Source organism: Schistocerca piceifrons, chromosome 2 (genome assembly GCF_021461385.2).
Source record: "Schistocerca piceifrons isolate TAMUIC-IGC-003096 chromosome 2, iqSchPice1.1, whole genome shotgun sequence".
Lineage (NCBI taxonomy): Eukaryota > Metazoa > Arthropoda > Insecta > Orthoptera > Acrididae > Schistocerca > Schistocerca piceifrons.
In genome coordinates, this window is record NC_060139.1 from 1,096,584,016 (window position 1) to 1,096,607,236 (window position 23,221).

Below are 23,221 nucleotides of genomic sequence, written 5' to 3' on the forward strand. Positions count from 1 at the left end.
TGTTTGAAAGATCCTTAGAAAACATCTAATTAGTATGAGAAAATAAAAGTTTTGGGAATCGAGCGACAAAGATTGGATTAACTTTCTAGTGCATTCCAGGTCCATAGGATGGATTATCTTCATCCTCTGCAAACTCCTCCTCCAGCTTCCTCTTGTTCCTCCTCCTGTTTACTCTTGCTTGTATTTCTAGACTCTTTACAGCCCTATCTGCAGCCCGAAGGTGTACCTTGTCTAAAGCAAGCATCGCTCGTTGTTGTGTTCGTAGATTTTGCTACCATTTTCTTCAGTTGCAGTTACTGCAACACTGTTCCAAAAGGTGGTCATGTATGAACACTTATCACATTTCAGTTGTATTTCACTAGCAAGTCCTACGTGCTTTATTATGGAGAGTTCCAGACCAACTTCACCACAATGACTACATCTTACACAGTTTGAAAAAATTCCTTTGAGAACCGACATATCAAATATTTCATTCACATCCGATTCGCCCATAAAACATTCATAGTTTTCACTCATTGAACCAAGCTTCTTCTGTGAAGTATTTTCTTTCCCACTTTGACTGCTATGGGCAGGTGTACTTGAGAGGTTAGGTTCACTCACTTGGTTTTCGTCTTTATTGTTTACAGTAATAACACATACCTTTGGCTTTCCAACATTTCTCCTTTTCTTAAAAGCCTTCAGAGGATTTCTAATAACTTTACTTTTACTCATTATTATACTTCAACAAAACAGAGACTCAAGAAACAGAATTAATTACGAATATTTTCGAGATAACGACAGAGTAAATAAACATGAAACAATCGACAATCACACCAGCGATATATATTGAACCATCACAGGTTAGCCACAACACATACTTTATCTCACATCACTAAAATGTACCTGATGAACACGGACGTTAATAATAACACCATTTGACAGCAGTTTAACAGCGCCACAGTGGGTCACGCCCATGTAGAACACATTTCAAAAAAAAATTAAAAATAGTTGTAGTCTTCGGAATTGAATAAATTATATATCTATTAAAAGGTAATAGTCTGCAGATTCAGAAAACGCAAAGAAGTAAAAATTGAACTTTTCATGATTTTGAGCCTTTCCGGAGCCCCTTAATGGAGCTAGCTGTGGTGTGTTGCATTGTTCTAATGGAATTTGGTCTTCCCTCCATTTTCTGTGGGAGGGGAGGGGCAATTGACCTATCTTCCCGCCAAAATCTGGCATCTTGGGTGACGTCATGGCCGCTATCTTGGATGACGTCTTATGCTGTTGTCAAGTCTACAGGCCGCCATCTTGTATGACGTCACAGCACTGTTGTGAAGCTCTTACGTTCAATTTCATTTGGCTGGCATAATTTTATTTTTCATTTATCGCTTAGGCTAGAAACAAAAAAGTAGGTGAATGCACAGCGTTACAGGATTTCAATTTTGAAGTTGATACTTCGAATCTCGCTTCTGGTATGTATTGTATAACATTATTTAAATTCCATTAAAAAAGGAAAAAAGTAGCTCAGCAGGAAGAGTACTTTTCTGCGAAAGGAAAAGGTCACAGGATCGAGCCTCGGTGATTGTGCACAGAGTTTTAATGTTCCTGGACGTTTTCCATGGCTTCAGAGCGTTTTCAATTCCTTTCCTGTTTGTTTACACTGAAGAACAATATTCTGTTTCATACTGTCTTTGGTTTTCGTGTCCTCTCTTCCACAGTCACATTTTTACAGGCAACGTGGGAATTATTCCATATTTTGAAAACATATAAAATCTTATTTCGACCAAGAGTCTTTCGCGTTGTTAAAAGTACCTTCAGTGGTCAGTTCTTCCGCCGCTAGATTTTTTTCCTTTTCTTCTTCTACAGGCCGTCGTTCAAGTTTTAATACATTGCTCTCCTTTTAGACACAATATTTTTCCGATTGCTTGTTCTATTACACCACCTTCAGCTTGGGTCGTTTGTTTCGGTCGTCAGTGCAATGCATTACAAATTATCTAAGAGTCGAAACACTGACAGTTCATGAAGCTTTAAATGAAACGAAATGCTTATGGGACAAATAAGAATTCATAATGTCGAGAAAGAAGGAATAACTGTCACATGTCGTCTATTTCATGTTTTCTAAACATAAAATTAACCGTTGTTCATCTTTTCCTGTAATTCTGAAATGCTTCAACTTTTAAAGACTTATAACAAGGTCCTCACTATCAAAAGAGTTGATAAAACAAAGATGATTCCTACGATCTTCAACCTTCCATTTAGTACTGCAGGAACTTAGACATAAAGCTATGGACTGTGGCTCTGTTGCTGTCCCCTTGACAAAGTCACAGTGAAAGTTTGGGAACGTCTACTAGTACAGAGATGTGGCTCTCCTGGACTTCCAAGGATGCTTCGAAAACATTCGTTTCTGGCAAAATGATCCCAAAAGTCTACGTTTTCTACCGGGATTTTTTGTAAAGTAATTTTGCTAACTACTATTTTAAACTCTTTAAAATTGAACGTTCTGAAAGATTCAATGGACAGTTGACCAAGCACGAAAACTGGCCGTAGATTGACTTCATACTTTACCATTTATTGTTTAATTTCTAGATATTGTCACAGCTGACTTAAATTTTACGTACATGCTGTCAGTGTGCATTGTACGACTTGCAGCCAGTACGAGTAAGGATATGGAAACCGGGAGATATGATACGTCCGGATTTTCAGTTGTAAAAATACAAGCACCGATAGAGCATAAATAAATGTATTGGCTACGGCGAAATTGCTTGCTTAGTTGGTTAATTTAGTCGTGGCAGCTAATGAAGGGAAAAATAATTAATTGCTTTTAGACTGAAATACAACGTTGACGCAGGGGTGGCGAACATCTCTCAGTGAATTATTCGAGCAATAACTCGTTATTGAAATTTTAGTTTATTACATAAATTCCAGATGTTTTTCAATTAGTCCTAGAATACAGTTCACTGGCTGTATTGTTCTTTCTGGGTTCGTACAGTGATAATTGTTTCCGTCTTGCTGAAGCTATTTTTCATCGCCCATGCTAAAACTATGACAGCGATGAATCTCCCTGTGCTCACCCACCCTTTCCGATACATCTCGGTGTATCACATTTCCAACAAACTTTCAAATTTGTCCTGTGCTCTGACATCGTTTCTGTTTAAAAGATCCAATGTCCAGTTATCGGAATGTCGCTAGTGAGGTCAGTGCTGTTCTACACTCAAGACATTTCACTCCGGCTGAGCCTCTACGCCCCTTCTTCACACTGTACAGGCGAAGGCGTTTCTTTTTCGGCGATAATACAGTATAAGACAATATTCGCAGGCTTTCAAGTCTCGTAAGACAAAATATTGTTAGTTGATCTTAGAAAATAAAGGGAATGTAAACTTTCCTGTTATAGAACGTGTTTGAGGAAGTAGTAAACAACCATGAAGCAAGAAACAGACAGTGGATTTCGGTTCAACGCATACGACGTGGTCATCCCATACGCAAACCTCACTGTTTTATGCAGGGTATGTGAAGCAATGGGAGAGAAATAAGCAGTGCTTGAAGGAAGCGACAGGTACTGCAGATTCCGCCTTGTAGGACAAGTTATGCAGCTAGTGAAACGAACCGCCCAGTTCGAGCAGATGGGGCAGAAGGAAGAGATTAGGACGGAAAGCTTTTCCCTACTGCGGCACCGTGCGATCGGGAGATTTTTCCGTCTCTCTCGCCAAGCTTGGTCACTGCTATCACATTTCAAGTGAAAATGCTGCAGAGCTATGGAGACAGCTTCTTTCATGATAATGCATGTTTCTAGGTATAGGAGCATTACTAGTCATATATGGTAAGAGTTTGTAAGACTATATTTTCCCGTAAATTTAATAAAACTTTGTGCTGTTTGCACAGTTCGCATACAGAAAATACAAACATTTCTGCGACGATCATGTGGACTCTGCCTCCCAGACCAATATGGCCACCTATTTAGCTGGACGATCAGCGTGGCTGAATGCCACTTGTAGGACCTGAGTGCAATGCCTGGAACTGCTAGAGATTTTTCCTCGGTGAGGCGTCCGGAACGCAGTGCTCTTAGCCCAGTGTTGCAAGTTCTGGAGCTCCTTCCTTTCCTGAGCGATTTTCCGGCTAACATCCTAATTTCTTATTGTCGTCATAATCTTCAAGATCCTTCGACAACACCACAGGGAAACGCTTCAATTGTTTTCCGGTTTTCCCAGTGCCCGGGATTCACTTCCACGAGCGATGTGCTCGATGCATACACTCTCATTTAGGTTGTCCTCAAATTATAGTTTTTCAGGCCAGGAATATCCTTTTTGCATGTGCTTTTTAAATCTTCCTTGCTTTGCCTGCCGTGTTGTAATTTTTTTCCAAGGAAACATAATAGATGGGAACCACGAAGTAGACAAACCGAGGGAACTCTGCAAATATTATCGCTAGTATCATTTCTGTTTCTCTCTATTATTTCCGTCTTCCTTTGGTTTACACTGCATCCGTTGTGTGTACTCATTAGACTTTCCAGTCTCTTCAACAGCTCCTGTAAACCTTCCCTATTTATAGTGATGATGGCAATAACATCGGCGATTCATTTTATTGGTCTCCTCTCAAGACGAATTTTAATTCCACTCCAGTGCCTATTTTTTTGTTCCCGCCATTGCACTTCTAGTTTATAGATTGAACAGTGTGGGCGAAAAATAGCATACCTCTCTTATATGCTCTGCGATCCTTTCTTCTTCTTCCCCTGTTATCATTCTCTGTTCGTTTTTCTACATGTTCTATGTTATTTGTCTTTCCGTATAAAATTCTACTACTTTTTCAGAAATTCAAACTTTTTGTATCATTTATATCGTGCACACTTGATACAGTTCATAGGTCCCATGCTCGTATGTTGTTTCTTTCACAAGTATTGCTTCCATTATCAGTCCCAGCGTCGCAACTGCCACTCCGGCGCACCTACCTTTCGGAAAATCAAAGTAATCGTCATCCAACAGATTCACAATTTTCGTTCAGTGCTTTTGTATATTATCTCTGTCAGCAACTTGGATACATCGGCTGTTAGACTGATGGTGCGACAGTCCTCCCACATACTTGATGTTACTATCTTCAGGATTGTGTGGATGATATTTTTCCGTAGGTCTCTCCGGTTTCATAGTTTCTACTGACCAACTTCAGTAGTCGTTCGTTTGCCAATTCCCCCAGCGATCCTGGAAACTCCGAAGAAATGTTGCGTATGCCTCCTGCCTTATTTGGCCCCATGTCTTGCAGTGGCATGAAACTCTAATATTGGATCACCTATGACTTACATATCGATTGCAGTGTCTCCTTTTATGTCACACATATCGCCCTCGTTGTGCAGGCGTTCAATTTACTCTTCCTACATATGCGCTCCCTCCTCAATGTTTAACAAATGAAATGCTGTCGAACTGTTATTATTGACACTTTTCCTTTTAATTTCACTGAAGGTTGTTTTCAGTTTTCCATAAGATGAATCAGTTCTTCCGACAAAGATTTCTGTTTCTATTACGTTCATGAATGACTTCGTAGCATTTTTCCACGAGTTTAATAAACACAACAGATACAAATAATAGAGACTTTTGTCATCAATAACATATTCTCCTTCACTATTTAAAACAGTCTGCCGAAGCTGGGTTAACTTTTAGATTCCGCAACTGTGGAGATCAGGTGGTATTGAGGCGAAAACATGAGCGAACTGTGTTAGCAGTGCATTTTCATCTGGAAAGGAAATTCCTTGAGGGCTGTTCGACACAGAGCCGAAAAGGAGAAAATCTCACGGTGCAAGATCAGATGGATAAACTGAGTGTGGAATGACTTCCCAACCCAGTTCACTTATGATGTTTTTCGTCAGTGTAGCAGAATGCGGGCGGGCCCTTCAGGCGGTCTTCCTTGTCGTTCTCCTTGGACTGCGTCTGCAAGATGTCCCAGTTGTCGACAATAAATGTCAGCAGTGGTGGTTGCACCGCGAGGAAGCAACTTGTAGTACACCACACCGCCGCTGTTCCACCGGATGCATGACACTTACCTTTTGTAGAAGCACGCGGGACATTGTATGGCGAGCAGCTGCTTTGTTTGGACTCAACCATTTCTTTCTTTTTCTTATGTCAGCATAAAGACACAATTTCTCGTCACCAGTAAAGACACAGCGTTGGAATGGTAGGTGTTGATTACGAGGATTCGGAGATGCACGTGCGTTCAACCGCAGATTTTTTTTAAATTTTGGTTTAGAGCATTTGTTCCATATACACCCGATTGCTTAATCTTCCTCACTGCATGCAAATGTCGCATGATAATGCAATGATAACAGTACATCACATTTGCCAATTCTCGAGTACGGTGATGTGGATCACTGTGGATTAATGCGTTGAAACGATCTTTATCAGACCTGAGTCTTCTTAAAAGTAGAAAGTCACTAAAGTAACAGCGATCTTCCTGCCGCGGCATTATCACCATACTTGGAGCTAATGTTTCCGGCTGCCTTCGCTGCTGCCAGCTCTCTACTGGACTCAGACAGGACAATATATCGGAAATGTTCCGAATTCTCGACTTGCCACTACATTTTTTAGCGTCCACAGCTCTACTTACTATCTCCAAATAATCTAAGGACATCACACACATCCATGCCCGAGGCTGGATTCGAACCTGCGACCGTAGCAGCAGCGCGGCTCCGGACTGAAGCACCTAGAACCGCTCGGCCACAGCTCTAAATAACAAATTGACAGTACGTAAACTCAAAAAGCCACAGTGAACTACAAATAAAAATGACAGTCGATAAATAAGCCCTTAACAACCTGAGGTAAAACTATAACGCTACGCACTTACACACCAACCTAATATATCCACGCATTTTTCGTGGAGCTATCATTCTTGCCCTCCCCGCACTTCCTGTTTGTTTTCTGTATTAAGTTTCATCAGTTGCTGAACTTCTGTAACCCCATGAACATTTTTGTACTTCTTTCCTCGTTCGGTTGAAGTGTTTTACCCGTTATCGAATGTTCCTTTCCAGCTACCTCTCTTGCGTCTGTGTTTGTCTGCCGACCTTAAGAGGTTTTCCTACATAGATGTGTTCATTGCTCTTGCAATTATTTACTTGCTGTGTTATTCATTACCACAACATCCCTACCCTCCCTACAGTACGTTCCAGGAGATACACTATGTGATCAGAAGTATCCGGACACCCACAAAAACATACGTTTTTCAGCTGGCCGGAGTGGCCGTGCGGTTCTAGGCGCTACATTGTGGAGCCAAGCGACCGCTACGGTCGCAGGTTCGAATCCTGCCTCGGGCATGGAAGTGTGCGATGTCCTTAAGTTAGTTAGGTTTAATTAGTTCTAAGTTCTAGGCGACTGATGACCTCAGACGTTAAGTCGCATAGTGCTCAGAGCCATTTGAGCCACACGTTTTTTCATATTTGGTGCACTTTCTGCCATCTACTGCCAGGTATTCTCTATCGCGGTGGGTTATGCCTATCGTCGCACCATCTGTTCTATAACAGACGTACAGAGATATCTACCCGCATAGCTTTGAGTCCAGCCACTTTATCAATGAGCTATGCCGCGATGACAACACGGAACTATATGCATTTACGTTGACAGCGTCGGAGGATGGGACACGATAAGGCATCCCGAGCGCACGACGATGGATGGAACGATACCCTACTGCGTATCCAGCGTCGATTGATTCGGCTTTAACGGCGATTTCGTTAGAATGGACCACAAAGAAAACTTGCAGTCGTTAAGGACAACCTCCGTGGCGATTATAGATTCTATGGATTAGGGTTTGGTGAGGTGTAAACCATTCGTGACTGGCGGAAATTAAAATTTTCAATACATGTAACTCTATCCTAAGCCCGGAGTGCGGGTCTTCGGCTGGTCGATTTCCAGTAATAAAATACCAACAGACGTTATTCTGGTTTGTTGGTTAAGCAACCATTTTAGGCATTGCATTATGTCATCTTCAGGCATAATGTTATCATCCCATCACTGCGATAACTACACACATCAGAAAAAGTTTCTCATCACCCCAGTTTCCAGAACTCCTGAAGATAGACGTGGATATTGTATCGCAGACACAGCCCCTTTGACTGTTCAGAGATGTAAGTAAACCCGCACAAAGATGTAAACAACCATGCATGAGCAGCGCCTAATAGACGGAGGGGGTCCGAAAACCGATCACTTCCTGTTATTCCACCAGGAAAGAGGTACACGCTTCGTGTTGTCTTTAGTTCAATCATGCCTAGACGGTCAATACCACAGTCCGATCGCGTCCGCACTGTTACTTGGTGCAAGGAGGGGCTCTCTACAAGGGAAGTGTCCAGGCGTCTGGGAGTGAACCAAAGAAATGTTATTCGGACATAGAAGAGATACAGAGAGAGAAGGACTGTCGATGACACGCCTCGTTCAGGCCGCCCAAGGGCCACTACTGCAGCGTACGATCGCTACCTGCGGATGTTGGCTCGAAGGAAGCCTGACACAAAGCCACCACGTTGAATAATGCTTTTCGTGAAGCCAGAGGACGACGTGTTACCACTCAAACTGTGCATACGATGCGCAACTTCACTCCCGACGTCAGTGACGAGGTCCATCATTGCAACCACAACACCATGCGGCGCGGTACAGATGGATCCAACAACATGCCGAATGGACCGCTCAGGAATGGCATCACGTTCTCTTCACAGATGGGTGTCGCATATGCCTTCAACCAGACATGTTTCGAAGCAACCCAGTCAGGCTGACGCCTTAGACACACTGTCCAGCGAGTGCAGCGAGGTGGAGGTTCGCTGCTGTTTAGGGGTGACATTATGTTGGGCCGACGTATGCCGCTGGTGGTCGTGGAAGGCGCCGTAACGGCTGTACGATACGTGAATGCTATCCTCCGACCGATAATGTAACCATATTGGCAGCACATTGGCGAGACATTCGTCTTCATCGACGACAATTCGCGCCCCCATCGTTCACATCTTGTCAATGACTTCCTTCAGGATAATGACATCGCTCGACTAGAGTAGCCAGAATGTTCTCCAAACACGAAACCTAGCGAACATGTTGGAATAGATTGAAAAGGCGTGTTTATGGACGATGTGACACACCAACCACTATGAGGGATCTACACCCGATCGCCGTTGAGTAGAGGGACAATCTGGTCAAAGAGTGCCTTATTGAACTTGTGAGTAGTATGCCACGACGAATGGGGGCATGCATCAGTGCAAGATGATGTGCTACGGGGTATTAGAGATACCGGTGTATATAGCAGTCTGGACCACCACCAACGAAGGTCTCACTGTATGGTGGTACAACATGCAATGTGCGGTTTTTGTGCTGGTACGCTGCTGGCGCCAGTCTCCATCGATCCTCATCACGATCACCTGAGTCGATTTTTGACGCCTACTCGGCTTCGTATCTTCGGCGGATGGCTATTTAACTGCGGCGGGCGCGCTATCTGGGTCTTCAGTTGGGGTATCAGCTGTCCCAGCGACAGTCACGTCTGGCGTTGTTGCTGTGTGTGCAGCGCGGCGAGTGGGCGAGTCCGTTCGACGAAGGAGCGTGGGCCGCTGGTGCGGCGTGTTGAGCCGTTGCAGCGCAGATCCACTGCCGACGGTGACTGCGGTTTCTTGGATATGTGAAGGACAGATTTCCTTCGTGTCCCTTGCATGTGATTCAAAGTGAATGAACTGGACTCGTCGAAGTGTTCACCGCTGGGTTCTCTTCATGATATCTAGCGGTTCTAGGCGCCCAGTCCGGAACCGCGCGACTGCTACGGTCGCAGGTTCGGATCCTGCCTCGGGCATGGATGTGTGTGATGTCCTTAGGTTAGTTAGGTTTAAGTAGTTCTAAGTTCTAGGGGACTGATGACCACAGATGTTAAGTCCCATAGTGCTCAGAACCATTTGAACCATTTTCTTCATGATAACTGAATACCCCTGTGCACTGAAAACTATCTTGGCTGTTTCAGCTAACTTTGATCTTGCTGCCTGATATGTTGACGACATATAAAGGAGTGCTAGTGACGCACAACCAATAGGCGTGAAGCCGTATTTAATGCATACCAAGCAGTGCGTAAGCTTGTGCCTGGCGTTCAGAAGCGGGCCGAAATATTTTCCCTAATTCCTTTTCTATTTTATTATCTTATCTGTTGTTTTAGAGGTTGTCTAATCAAATCTTAAGAGCCTCTGTCACGTATGTTAAGTCTGCTTAAGGTTCATTTGTGCCGTGCAGAATTAAAGGTTTATTGATAACTGGTTGGGTTAATATCCTTGTGTATCTTCTGTGTCAGAATTTTGTCTGCCGATGATGTGTTTATGTTTCAGATAATTGCCGGTAGTCGACGCGAGAAAGCTCCGATCGGGATATCACGGTGGAAGAGTGAAAATTAAGGATCTGGATCGGTGTCTATGGTTACGTTGTTAACGTGCGGAAATTCCATCTTGCCGGTGGAGCGTTATGGTTTACCGGAAGCTGACTTGTAAATCAAAGTTGAGTATATTTTTATTTCACCTTCTGCTCCGTACATCTCCTGTATCTTTAACAACTTTTCTGTTTGCTCGCGTCCATCACCAATTTATCGTAAAGTTGAGGCGGTTCCATGTTAAGACGATGTCATATGTTATTATTATATTGAATGTATTACAATCCTGTTAACTGGCAGAAATTTTAAGACCAATTGTGGAAAGATCCGAGCTTATTGGACTTAAGTGGATGAATGTTCTTAGCTGGGTCCTGAGTTACATGAAAACCAGTTTCTATGTTAGTTGAAGCATGTTTGGGATTTGATTAATTGTGGTTTTATGAATATTGTTTTAATTAATGAGAGTTGGCTAAGCACATTTTGAAAGATTTGTATTTGTTGGACTTAATGCACCCCCTTAGTTGTGGAAGTAGTTTTAGAGTTTTGTGTGAAAAACAGTTTGAATGTAAGTCATGAAGCTTGTGAGGATTAGTTATGGCAGCTTTATTTTATTAATAACGGTTTTAAGAATACTGTTTTATTTAATGAAAGTTGGTTAAGCAAATTATGAAAGGTCTGAGTTTGTTTGACTTAATGCATTCTGTAGCTGTTGGAAGTACTCAGATTTTTGATGTGAGTTATGTGAAAAACAGTTCCATCCCAGTCATGAAGTTTGTGTGATTTAGTTCACTCAATCATATTGGATTAATGATGATTTTATGAACATTGTTTTAATTAATGAAATTTCGTTGAGGCAATTTTGAAAAATATGTGGTTATATAAAGCAAGCCCCTTTCTATAAACGTTTCTACTATTAATTTGATAAGAGCAATATGTTTGTAATAAATAAGTGTGTGGCAACTACAAGCTCGTTATGTGTTTAATTTCGATATGTCGAAAGAGCTCCACACATCAAGTGGTATCTAGAATTTCGCCGTTTGTGCAGATTTTCTGATTTGCACCCCGCCAAGTAAAGACGTCAAGTTGCCGATGGGGAGATGTTGCCTGTCTTGGGAGAGGTGATAGTTTATCTGTTCGGGACTTTTCGTTGCCGATTTCGTTACGTCTAGCCGAGGGGCTGAGTACCCCACTTAGTCTCGGGTGTGACATTATTCAAGGGGCCCAGTTTTTGTTACTCAATTCAGGGGGGACATTTTATTTCAAATTTCTACCTGATAGGAAAATCGCCTTTTGCAGTTGTAATCGTGGGGTTGGTGTGCACGCTCTTACGGAGGACACGAAGCAGATCGAGGTATCTGCAAGTAAGGCGTTTGCTTGATGATTAACCTGAGGTTCTTATGACCAGATTGGAAATGACTCATGTAATTAAATATAATAGACAGCTTACTGATAGTATCCCGGTGCGTCACACGCCTTACCGCCTTTCACCCCCTAAGATCGATCGCATGTTGTAGGACGAAGTTATTAGGTATTCCACTTTTCCTTATGCTTCTCCCGTTTCCCTTGCTCCGAAGGGTCGGAGTGGGGACTATCGAGACGTGGTCGATTATCGGACCGTGAATCAGTAGGTCATATTAGAATCTGTTCCTCTGCCCGATCTCCATAATTGTTTTACTTGGTTTCAAGGTGCCACCATCTTTACTGTCTTGGACTTGAATCAAGCTTATTATCAGATTACTCTTACTGAAAGTTCTAAACCAGTCACTGCATTTTGCACGGACTGGAATTTATTTGAGTTTAACCGAGTTCCTTTCGGTTTGGCTACTGGTGCAGCAGTGTTGCCCCGACTCTTGGATAATCCTCTAGGCGACCTGAAATTTAAGTGTGTCTATAGTTATCTTGGTGATTTGGTTTGCGAACCACCTGGAAATCCTGATTTTAGTTTCTGATAGGTTGCGTTCCGCTGGCTTCTTTGTGAAACCTCTAAGGTTAACTTATGTCGTCCTCGTATATCTTTCCTAGGTCACCTGGTATGGACAGATGGGGTGTACATTGACCAGGTTCGTACTGAGGCGATCAGGGTATTCCCCCCCCCCCCCCCTCACCCCCGCCCAATCGCTCGGGATAAGCAGGGAATCGCTCGTTCATTGCATGGCCAGTTTCTTTAGAAAATTCGTTCCCAATTCTGCCCGGACTGCGGCACCCTTGAGTGAATTTCTCAAAAGGAATAGCGGTTTCGTTTTGGGCTGTGAGCAGCACGAAGCCTTTAATTCGCTCAAAAGTGCGATTGCTAAGGCCCCGCTCCTGGCCATACATGATTTTAATGAGATCTTCATTGTGCAAACGGCTGGGTCCCATGCCGGCGTCGCGGCAGTTTTGTTACAGGAAGTGCATGGCGAAAGGCAGTCGTTCGCCTATTCTGCTCGGCGTCTTAACGACGCCGAACGTAACTACTCTGTGTATGAGTGTAAGACGCTGGCCATTTTGTTTGCACTCGAAAACTTCGCGTTTTATCTTGAACTTCGCGAATTCATTTCGGAAACTGACAATCAAGCTCTCAGCTGGGTGTTGGCCCGTCCCCGCAAAACGGGTCGTATCGCACAATGGACGGTCCGCATTTCTGTGCTCCGTTTATGGTGCGGCATATTAGGGGCAGTGATAATGAAGTCGCTGTCGCCCTTAGTCGTATGTTTGCAGGAGAGTCCGGGAAGGCGGGCGCCATGTGGAGCAGAATCTTGGGGTGAATTTCCTTCTCTCCGAGACACCCGGACTCTTCCGCGACTTGGCCGGCAAACAGGCTCATAAGCCTAGGTGGGAACCGATACGGCAGCAGTTGGAAGATGGCGAGGTCGTCCCTGGCTATTGCGTTCGCAAGGGTCTCTTGTGTAAAAGGGGACACAATGAGGATGAATTGATGATGTGTATTCCTCAGGAATTAGTTTCCATCGTCCTCAGATGTTTTGATGATTCGGCCGTCGGGGGACATTTGGGGTTCTAGAAGATCTTGAACCGAGTTCGTGAACACATATTTTGGCTCAACATGTGTCGCGATATTAGGCGATTTGTGGCTAGCTGTGTGCAGTGTAAGCGCGCTAGGCCCTATGTGGGACCGCGCAAGGGTCTACTGCAATCGGTTAGGGAGCAATATCCTCTTGACTGCATTTTTATCGATTATATCGGATCACTACCCCATACTAAGAGGGGAAATAGGTACATAATTGTAGCCCTCGACGCCTTTTCCCACTTTATGTGGCTCCTACCCATCCGAGGCGTAACGGCCGAAATTACGGTACTTTGCAATGTTAGCCTTGGGATAGTAGGTGCTTATATTTATATGCTTAATCCCGTTATTAAAACAGAAACCCTTGAAGATCTTAGACAAGGATGAGTGAGCATTATCACTCACCAAACTCTTGGGAGGACCAAACCAAGAAACGATTTGGGACAGCTGCTGGCCAGCCGGTTGGCAGAGCGGTTCTAGGCGCCACAGTCTGGAACCGCGCGAGCGCAACGGTCGTAGGTTCCAATCCTGCCACGGGCATGGATGTGTGTGATGTCCTTAGGTTAGTTAGGTTTAAGTAGTTCTAAGTTATAGGGGACTGATCACCTCAGATGTAAAGTCCCATAGTGCTCAAAGCCATTTGAACCATTTTACAGCGGCTGCAGCGTGATTTCGGCCGTTATGCCTCGGATGGGTAGGAGCCAGGTAAAGTGGGAAAAGGCGTCGAGAGCTACAATTATGTACCTATTTCCCCTCTTAGTATGGGGTAGTGATCCGATATAATCGATAAAAATGCAGTCAAGAGGATATTGCTCCCTAACCGATTGTAGTAGACCCTTGCGCGGTCCCACATCGGGCTTAGCGCGCTTACACTGCACACAGCTAGCCACAAATCGCCTAATATCGCGACACATGTTGAGCCAAAATATGTGTTCACGGACTAGGTTCAAGATCTTCTAGAACCCCAAATGTCCCCCGACCGCCAAATCATGAAAATATCTGAGGACCATGCTAACTAATTCCTGAAGAATACACATCTTCAATTCATCCTCATTGTATCCCCTTTTACACAAGAGGCCCATGCGAACGCAGTAGCCAGCGACGACATCGCCACCTTCCAACTGCTGCCGTATCGGTCCCCACATACGGTCCTGAGCCTGTTTGCCGGCTAAGTCGCAGAAGAGCCCGGGTGCCTCGGAGAGAAGGAAATCCTCCCCAAGATCCGGCTCGACACGGCGCTCGCCTTCCCGGACTCTCCTGCAAACGTACGACTAAGGGCGTCCGCGACTTCATTATCACTGCCGCACCTCAAAACGAAACGTAGAAATGCGAACCGCCCATCGTGCGACACGACCCGTCTTGCGGGGACGGGCCAATACACAGCTCTGAGCTTGATTGTTAGTTTCCAAAATGATTTCGCGATGCTGAAGATAAAACGCAAATTCATTTTGGAAGGTGACAATCAAGGTCTCAGCTGGGTATTGGCCCGTCCCCGCAAGTCGGGTCGTATAGCACGATGGGCATCCGTCAGCAATAACAGAGCATTTAATGATATTTCTGCAGCATGTGGCCGGCCGCGGTGACCGAGCGGTTCTAGGCGCTTCAGTCTGGAACCATTCGACTGCTATTGTTGCAGGTTCGAATCCTGCCTCGGGCATGGATGTGTGTGATGTCCTTAGGTTAGTTAGGTTTAAGTAGTTCTAAGTTCTAGGGGACTGATGACCTCAGATGTTAAGTCCCACAGTGCTCAGAGCCATTTGAACCATTTTGCAGTATGTACACCGAAGCTTTTCATTCACTGCAAATACCACATTAAGTGGAGTTTTTCTAATTAATAATGTAATTATCTCAACTTCATCTTCTGCTTGAAGATCCCTTTTCGCCATATTTGCTTCCTAATGGAAATACAGTGCTCCATGTGAAAACTTAATTTCTTCTTCCTGAACATCAATAGATGTTCAGGTGCAGTTTCACCATCGTCAAGGGGCTCAATGTCAAACAACAGGAAGTGAACATAGGATTTTTCAATGTTCCACTCAAAATTCCTGATCAATTGAAGATGAAGTACTGAAAAGAAATATAAATATAACAAAAATGTCAGCCAGTCACATACAAATCAGTATATGACAATACAGTATATATCTCTTCTGTTGATTTTTTTGTTAATAATTTTGTAAATGTATGTAACATAGTCTCCAAAATAAGTATATTATCACATAAATTTTTTGTGTGTTATTTGACCGAATCTAAATGAACCCACTGCCTATGGCAAACTTCGTCAATGTTTAGGAGTTAAACAAGAAGAATATATGTTTGCTCGAGATAGAACCATATGTTAATAACTATAAGTAGTTAATGCGAATTCTATAATACAATATACAAATCACCACAACCTCTGACTACAGGGGCAAATCTAACAAACGTTCGACAAAAGAAGTAACTGCTCAAAATGTCGCTTCTCTTCTGACTACCTACTTCCGGCCCTCCACGAGTTACTCCCTTGTGCCAACCTTTTCATCTCACAGTAGTGCTTGCAATGTAGGTCTTCAGTTATTTGCTGCATATATTCCAATTCTGCCTTCCTCTACTGTTGACCCCTCTGCTCCTCCCTCTAGTACCATGGAAGTTATTCCCTGATCTTTCAATAGGTATCCTATCATACTGATCCTTCTTTTTTTTACAGAGTTTTCGATATTTTCTTTCCTCGACGATTTTGCGGAGAACCTTCTCATTCCTTATCTTATCACTCCAACTATTTTTCTGCATTCCTTTGCTGCCCATCTTAAATACTTATATTTTCTTCTGTTCTGGTTTCCCAGTGTTTCACTAACATACAGTGTTGCGCTCCAACTGAGTATTCTCATAAATTTGTTCCTCAAATTTAGGCCTATGTTTAACGCTAGTAGACTTCACTTGGTTAAGAAAGCCGTTTTCGCCAGTACTGTTCTACTTTTTTGCCCTCCTTGCTCCGTCCTCCATGCGTTATTTTGCTGCCTGGATAGCAGAATTCCTCAACTTCATCTTCTTCGTAATCACCCATTCTGATGTTAAGTTCCTCACCTCGTTTCTACTAATGCTCATTGGTTCCGCCTTTCTTCTGTTTACTCTCAGTGCCCATTCTGTACTCATCGGATTGTTGATTCCATTCAACAGATCCGGTAATTCTTCTTCACTTTCGCTGAGGACAGCAATGTCATCAGCGAACCTTACCAGTGATATCCTTTCACCTTGAGTTTTAATCCCACCTTCGAACGCTCCTATTATTTCCGTCATTCCTTCTTCGATGTATACACTGAACAGTAGGGGCGAAAGACTACATCCCTGTCTTCCGTCGTTTGTAAACCACGCACTTCTTCTCGGTCTCTCTCTCTCTTATTTTTCCCTCTTGGTTCTTGTATTACCCTTCTTTCCCTATAGCTTTCCCTTATTTTTCTCAGAATTTCAAACATTGTCGAACGCTCTTATCACGTTGACATATCATAAGAAGGCGTTTTGATTTTTCGCCACTTTTGCTCCCACTGTCAACCAAAACGCCAAAACTGCCTCTCTGGTGCTTTCACCTTTCCTAAAGCCACACTGCTTGTCTTCTAACAGATCCACAATTTTCTTTCGCTTTTCTCTGTATATTATTCTTATCAGCAACTTGGTCTATCAGCAACTTGAAGTATCAAGCTGATTGACTCATAATTCTCGCTTTTAGTTCTGTTGCTACTTTCCTTAATGGTTTTAGAAATACTGATGGGACGTTTTCTGCCCCTTCCGCCTAATTTGATATTATGTCTTCAGAAGCTCTTTTACATTCGGATTCAATAACGTATTCCCTATTTCTCTCATTCTGACTCAAGGTTGTTCTTGTCACGTCATCGGACAAGTTCTGCCTCTCACAGGGCCTTAGATGAACTCCCGCAAACCATCCACTCTTAATGTTATTGTCCTTGTTTTTAAGTTCACCGAAGGTTGTTTTGGTTTTCTATATTCTGAGTTAGTTCTTCCGACAATCTTTTTTTTCTAGATTTCTTCACATTTTCCATGCAGCCATTATGTCTTAGCTTCCCTGCACTTCCTATTTATTTCATTCCTAAGTGACTTTCATTTCTGTATTTCTAAATTTCGCTGAACATCTTTGTATTTCTTTCTTTGGTAGATCAACTGAAGTACTTCTTCTGTTACCCATGACTTCTTCGCAGGTACCTTCTGTGTACCTCTTTACAACATCTGCGTTTGTCCTTTTTAGAGATGTTCATTCCCTGTTAACTGAAATGCCTACCGAACTATCTGTTGTCGCAATATCTATAACGTCAGAGAACTTAGAGCGTATTTCTTCATTTCTTATTGTTTCCGTACCCTACTTCTTTGCTCGCTGATTCTTCCCGAATAGTCTCTTAAACTTCAGCCAACTCTACAGCGTTACTAAACTGTGATCTGAGTCTGGCTACACCTTACAATCCATTACCTGATTTCCGAAACTCTGCCTGACGATGGTGCAATGTGACTGAAATCTTCCTGTATCTCCCGGTGTTTTCGAAGTATACCTCCTCTTCTTGCGATTCTTGATGAGAGAATTCGTTATTAACATCTGAAATTTATTGCAGCACTCAATTAGTATTTCTCGTCTCTCATTCATAATACCAAGTGCATATTCTCTCGTATCCCTTTCTTCTACTCCTTCTCCTACAACGGTGTTCCAGTCCCCCACGACTATTAGATTTTGATATACATTTATGTACTGAATTACCCGTCCAGTAATCTCATGTACTTTCTCTAACTCTTCATCATCCGCTTGCAGCGTCGGCTCGTATATGCTGGAAATATTGTCGCCGGTGTTGGTTTCCTGTCGATTCCGATGAGAACAACTCTGTTACTGAATTGTTCACAGTAACTCACTGTCTGCCCTACCATCCTATTCATAAAGAATCCTACTCCCAGTTTACAATTTTCTGCAGCTCTTAGTGTTACCCTATTATTACCTGACCTGAAATCCTTGTATTTTTTTCTGTTCGACTTCACTGACACTCACTATATCTAGATTGAACCTTGGAATTTCCCTTTTCAGATATTCTACCTGCACTACCACATTCAAACCTCTGACATTCCGCGTCTCGACTAGTAGGGTGTTTCCCTTTCGGCCGTTATCCAAACTCTTTCTCATCGTCACCATCCTCTTGGGATTCCTCTCGCGGAGATCCGAGTGGGGAGTAGTCTGGAATCTTTTTCCAATAGGGAGATGATCTTGACACTTGGATGCAGTCGTTTCCGTTGCCTTCTGCATCCTCCACGCCAAGTGCAAGGGAGTGCCCTAAACCTCTGCCCGCTATCCCGCCGTCTTTGACAAGGACGTTGGCAGAATGAGGTTGACTTCTTATGCCGGAAACGTTCGGCATATATTGCTGATAATTTTTATTCAGTACAAGCTGTACAAGGTCACACTTAATTGTGGCTCAGTCTGCTTCAACAGAAAAGAAAACAAAAGGGAAAGCACACGTTTTGTATGAGAATTGGACATACGTCCTAGTCTAGTCCTCTCCCCATGCATCTGTCCTCCTCCCTTCCTCCTTTCTTTGTCTACCTCCTCCTCAATCCTCCTCCCTCTGTCTGCCACCTCCTCCTCTCTCTCTCTCTCTCTCTCTGTCCGCCTTGCCTTCCTCCCCCTCCAGCTCCTCCCTGTCTCTCAGCCCAGTATCTCCTGCCCCATTTTTCTGTCCATCTTCCCCCCCCCCCCCCCCACCGCACTCTCCATCCTTCACCACCAGCGTTCTGTCTCTGTCCATCTTCTCCTTCCCATTTTATATGTGCATTTCCTCCCACCTCTCTGTCCATTACCTCTTTCCTCGTTTCTGTGACCTTGAACTTTTTTTTATTGTTGCTGCAAATACAGATTCTGTAGTAGTAGTAGTATTCTAATCATAAACGAATAAGCCACAAATATACAAATACAAATTTCTTGTTTGCTAACAAAATTTCTCTATTTTATATATATTTAGTCTACATGTGGCTAAACATTTATTACAATAAAGTGTGAAAATTTGAAATAAATCGGAAAATTATATTTTGAGTTATTTGATAACAATATTTTTCCTTTATAAATACATTGTATATATTTAAATATACGTGTATTAAAGAATTAGGTACCCAAATACACACACATATTAGAATTCAACCTTGCATTAAAATTTCAAACCAATAAGTGAAGAATTTTCGGTGATTAACGATTCTCAACCAACTAACATTTGCATTTTAGTTTATACAGTTTTAAGTGGTGACGATGTTAGAACCAGGGACCGAGAATGTTTTGATTACTGAGCAAAGGCGCTAACCTTATTCCTCGGGTACAGACCACGGGCACTACTCAAATGGCCCCCACTACGGAGTCTTATTAATAGCTTGGCCCAAACAAATTGCGTGAATAAAACCACACAGAGCAAAGAAACTTCCAACTTTTGACCGTGCTTGAAATAATTATCATAACTGAAGCCGTCCTTGTGCTGCGACAAGTACCAGGGCCGTCATCTTGTACTTCCTTACATAAATTTGTCAAATACCGACACACAGAGTGTGGAAAAAAATATGGAAGTATCATAGCCATGACAGATTACCGTGAATAATACGGTGTTGGAAAATCCTTGATTTTGTAAATTGCTTTCACTCGTCTCTAAATGGCTAAATTCAGGTCCTGTATCACTTTTTCGGGAATCTTATAGCATTCTTCGTGCAAAGTAGTGGAAAGTTCTGGTAACTATGATGCAAGTGGACAGCGCTCACGCACCCCTCTCTGAAAAATACACCACAAAACTATGGTGGCCAGCAGAGGTGCGACAGCTCACCCTCGTGCTCACAAAATTAGCCGTGGAAAATGACGAGATGTGTGAACAGGAGCGTTGTCGTCTTGGAACGCAGCATCACCACTGCGTAACAAATACTGTACCTCAGAGTGGAACTGGTCAGCCAGAATGGTCGACAAAAATGCGACTTCGCAGAATAATCATGGGGCCCTTTTAATACCACTATATTGTACCCCAAATCGTCACGGGAGCCCCGCCATGTTTCAATCTTCTGGAGCGCCCTTCGTGTTGTTTCGCTGCAGACAGGGTTAACGAGATCTGTAGTCCCTTTTGTAGCCGGCATCCTCTTATATTCTGCACAATCCTCTTCAATGACCGTCCGCTAGGATTACTCAACACACACTTCCTGCTGCGTTGTGACGTATAGGATGATGTTTTCCCGTTTCCTTTTATGCGGTATAAAGCTTCTCTTGTAGCACCGAACACCTCGACTAATTTGATTACAATGGCAGCACCCGCCATATCAGCTTCAAAATTTGGTCACGTTCGTACCCACTCAGCTCCGACATAACGCTCTCACTATTACACGGGAGGTTGTTCTGACCACGACTGACAAATTATTGAAGGAATCGCAAAGGTGCCATTTGCGGCGAAACACAACAGCTCCACCTGCAGGCTTGACTGGCATCAGAATTTATACTGAAGAATGTATTTCGCGCCGTGATTCCATATTTTTGTCCATCCCCTGTACGTTTCCGGCTACATCGAGTATTGGGGAGTAGCAGCGCTGTAATTTTTTCTACTCTTGAAGAAACTGGTAGCTACATGTGCAGGTGGTCACGAATTCGTCACCTCACTTTATCCGTAGAGTGCACTGACGTTATCATGGAACTACACTGCCGAATACGTTGCAAAGAGAACTTCGGTGTGAGTAAAGCACTGACTTTGTACCAACTGTTAAGATAGCGTTGGTCTGGTTGTTATGGTGCACGTACTGCTTAGTTTTCTTCTTAGTGTCCCTGAAAGCAAAAATGCTGTTAGTTGCAGTAAAGGTTCCTGAAAAAATGTCTTCTAAACATGTGGGTCTAGGTTGCTTTAAAATATTTAACGAATATTATATGTTAGGGACAGTCAACAGTAACGGATGTCCGTGGGTAGACCATCTCTACAAATCTACATTCGTAAAGTGCGCCTCTGCGTAGTTGCAAAGCGCACTACCACGGAGAAGGCATGTCAGAATGTGTAGAGAAATAACGTCGTTCGTACTGTCGCATAGTATTAGTCCGCGCATGCAGACAGGCAACTCAGTGGACGTATTTCCAAACTGGATGTAGCTGTCGCTGCTCCTCCGCGGGCAGCGATGAATGGCACGCACGCGCACATCCACACATGTTGACGACTGACGTGTGGCAAACGCTGCCAGTATTGAGCAACTTTTAAGTCACTTAAAGACTTGGAGAAATGTTGTATCCAAAAATATTTTTCTATTTTCTGCATGTATCGTTGATTAAGCACTGTCGTCGTTTGAAATCCTGGAGGTGTTTACGAAAAACACTGAATTTTTTATTAAACAGTTCACTTCAGCATCTAAACAGCTTCGTGCTAGAAGGTCATATGTCGCAGTACACCATCATTCGATAATATTTCTTGATTGGATTAATAAGAGTACGGAAAAATGAAGATAGCGCTTTAACGCTTCAGGTGTTGAACAGAGCCTCCAAACCCATTTGAGTACAACGCGCTGAACGTCAGCGCAACAACGTGAAATGTCAGATAAACCCATCTTTGAGATTTCGTTCAACTCGCGGACCACAGTGGCTTGAACTGGCATCAGGGCGTTGATCCTAAGTATGAATTTCTGCGCTTTTTCGTTCTGTGATAATCTCGTCACCCTTAATGATTTATTCTGCAAGACAACTGTCCGCGTTTCGCATTTCAATCGAAACGCAGTAGGCGCCCATGTGTCATTATTTTTATTCGGGAGTCAAGGTGTGAAGGACAAACGCTGCACACACTTTCTCTTCTTCAAAACATTCTTCAGAACAACTACAGATGTTCAGTTTGTTGTTCCATTTCAATTTTTGACACAACATGTTAACCCACTGCAGCCTCTCACACACACTATTGAACTCTGCCTTCTCTTAACAAAGTGGTCGAATGCACATATGGTGCGTACAGCTGTTAGTTCGAGGTGCCTCCATAGTTACTGCGCAGACGTCGTTTACGCGGGAGGAACAAAATCAGTGTAGGATAATTTTGGACAGACGGTATATGAGCCGGCGAACTGTGACAATGAGCACCTGGCACTTCATAACTGCAACCCGTCTCGCGTTCAGAAATTAGAATCATTTGTAATGCACTTAGAAATCTAATTTTGCATGAATTCGAACTAACAAAAATTCGTAAAATGTCTGACCCGTTGCGTCAGGGACCGTCTCAGGATGGGAGAATCTCAGACCCCTTTAGCCGAAAGATTTTCTCCGTCGCAGTCCCGCTGATGTTCGCTCGAACCCGAATGGACGGCAAACACTCCGGCAGATTGCAAGAAGTGGTCGGCAGAGTGCTTGGAGAGGAGTCCAGCGATGGCGTGTTAGGGGGGCTCCGGAAAGTCGGAGGTCCCACTTGCGGAATCTTGGGAGCTTCCGCCCGAGTATGCGTCGGAGAAGGAGAAGAAGGGGCCAATCGAAGATTTAATTAACTCGCGGCGGATCCGCTGGCAGGCAAGAGCGCTGTTCTTGCGGCGGCCGACGTGGCCGGCAGAGGCAGCCACTGTGCGCTGCGCTGAGCCGCTGCGCCGCGCCGCGTGTCTGGGGCGCCCGGCTGCTGCGTCGCCTCAGCTAATTAAGAATTAAGTATCAGCTTGTGTCGCTGTAGGAGATGAAAGAAGGTTCCGAGGGGTCTCTATGAGTCAACTGCGTTATTAAGTTACGTAAGACGTGAGAGAACGTTGGAGAATTGTGTGTGATTGTCTAATTATTACCAGAGGGTAAACTGTCAGAAGAGAAGCGACTGCGACATCTGTGAGTGAAAGTCGCCTAACCGCGTACCGAGATTTAGAATAGAAATCTACTACAATACACACAGCAAGCCATTAAACTTGCAACAACCTGAATGAGAG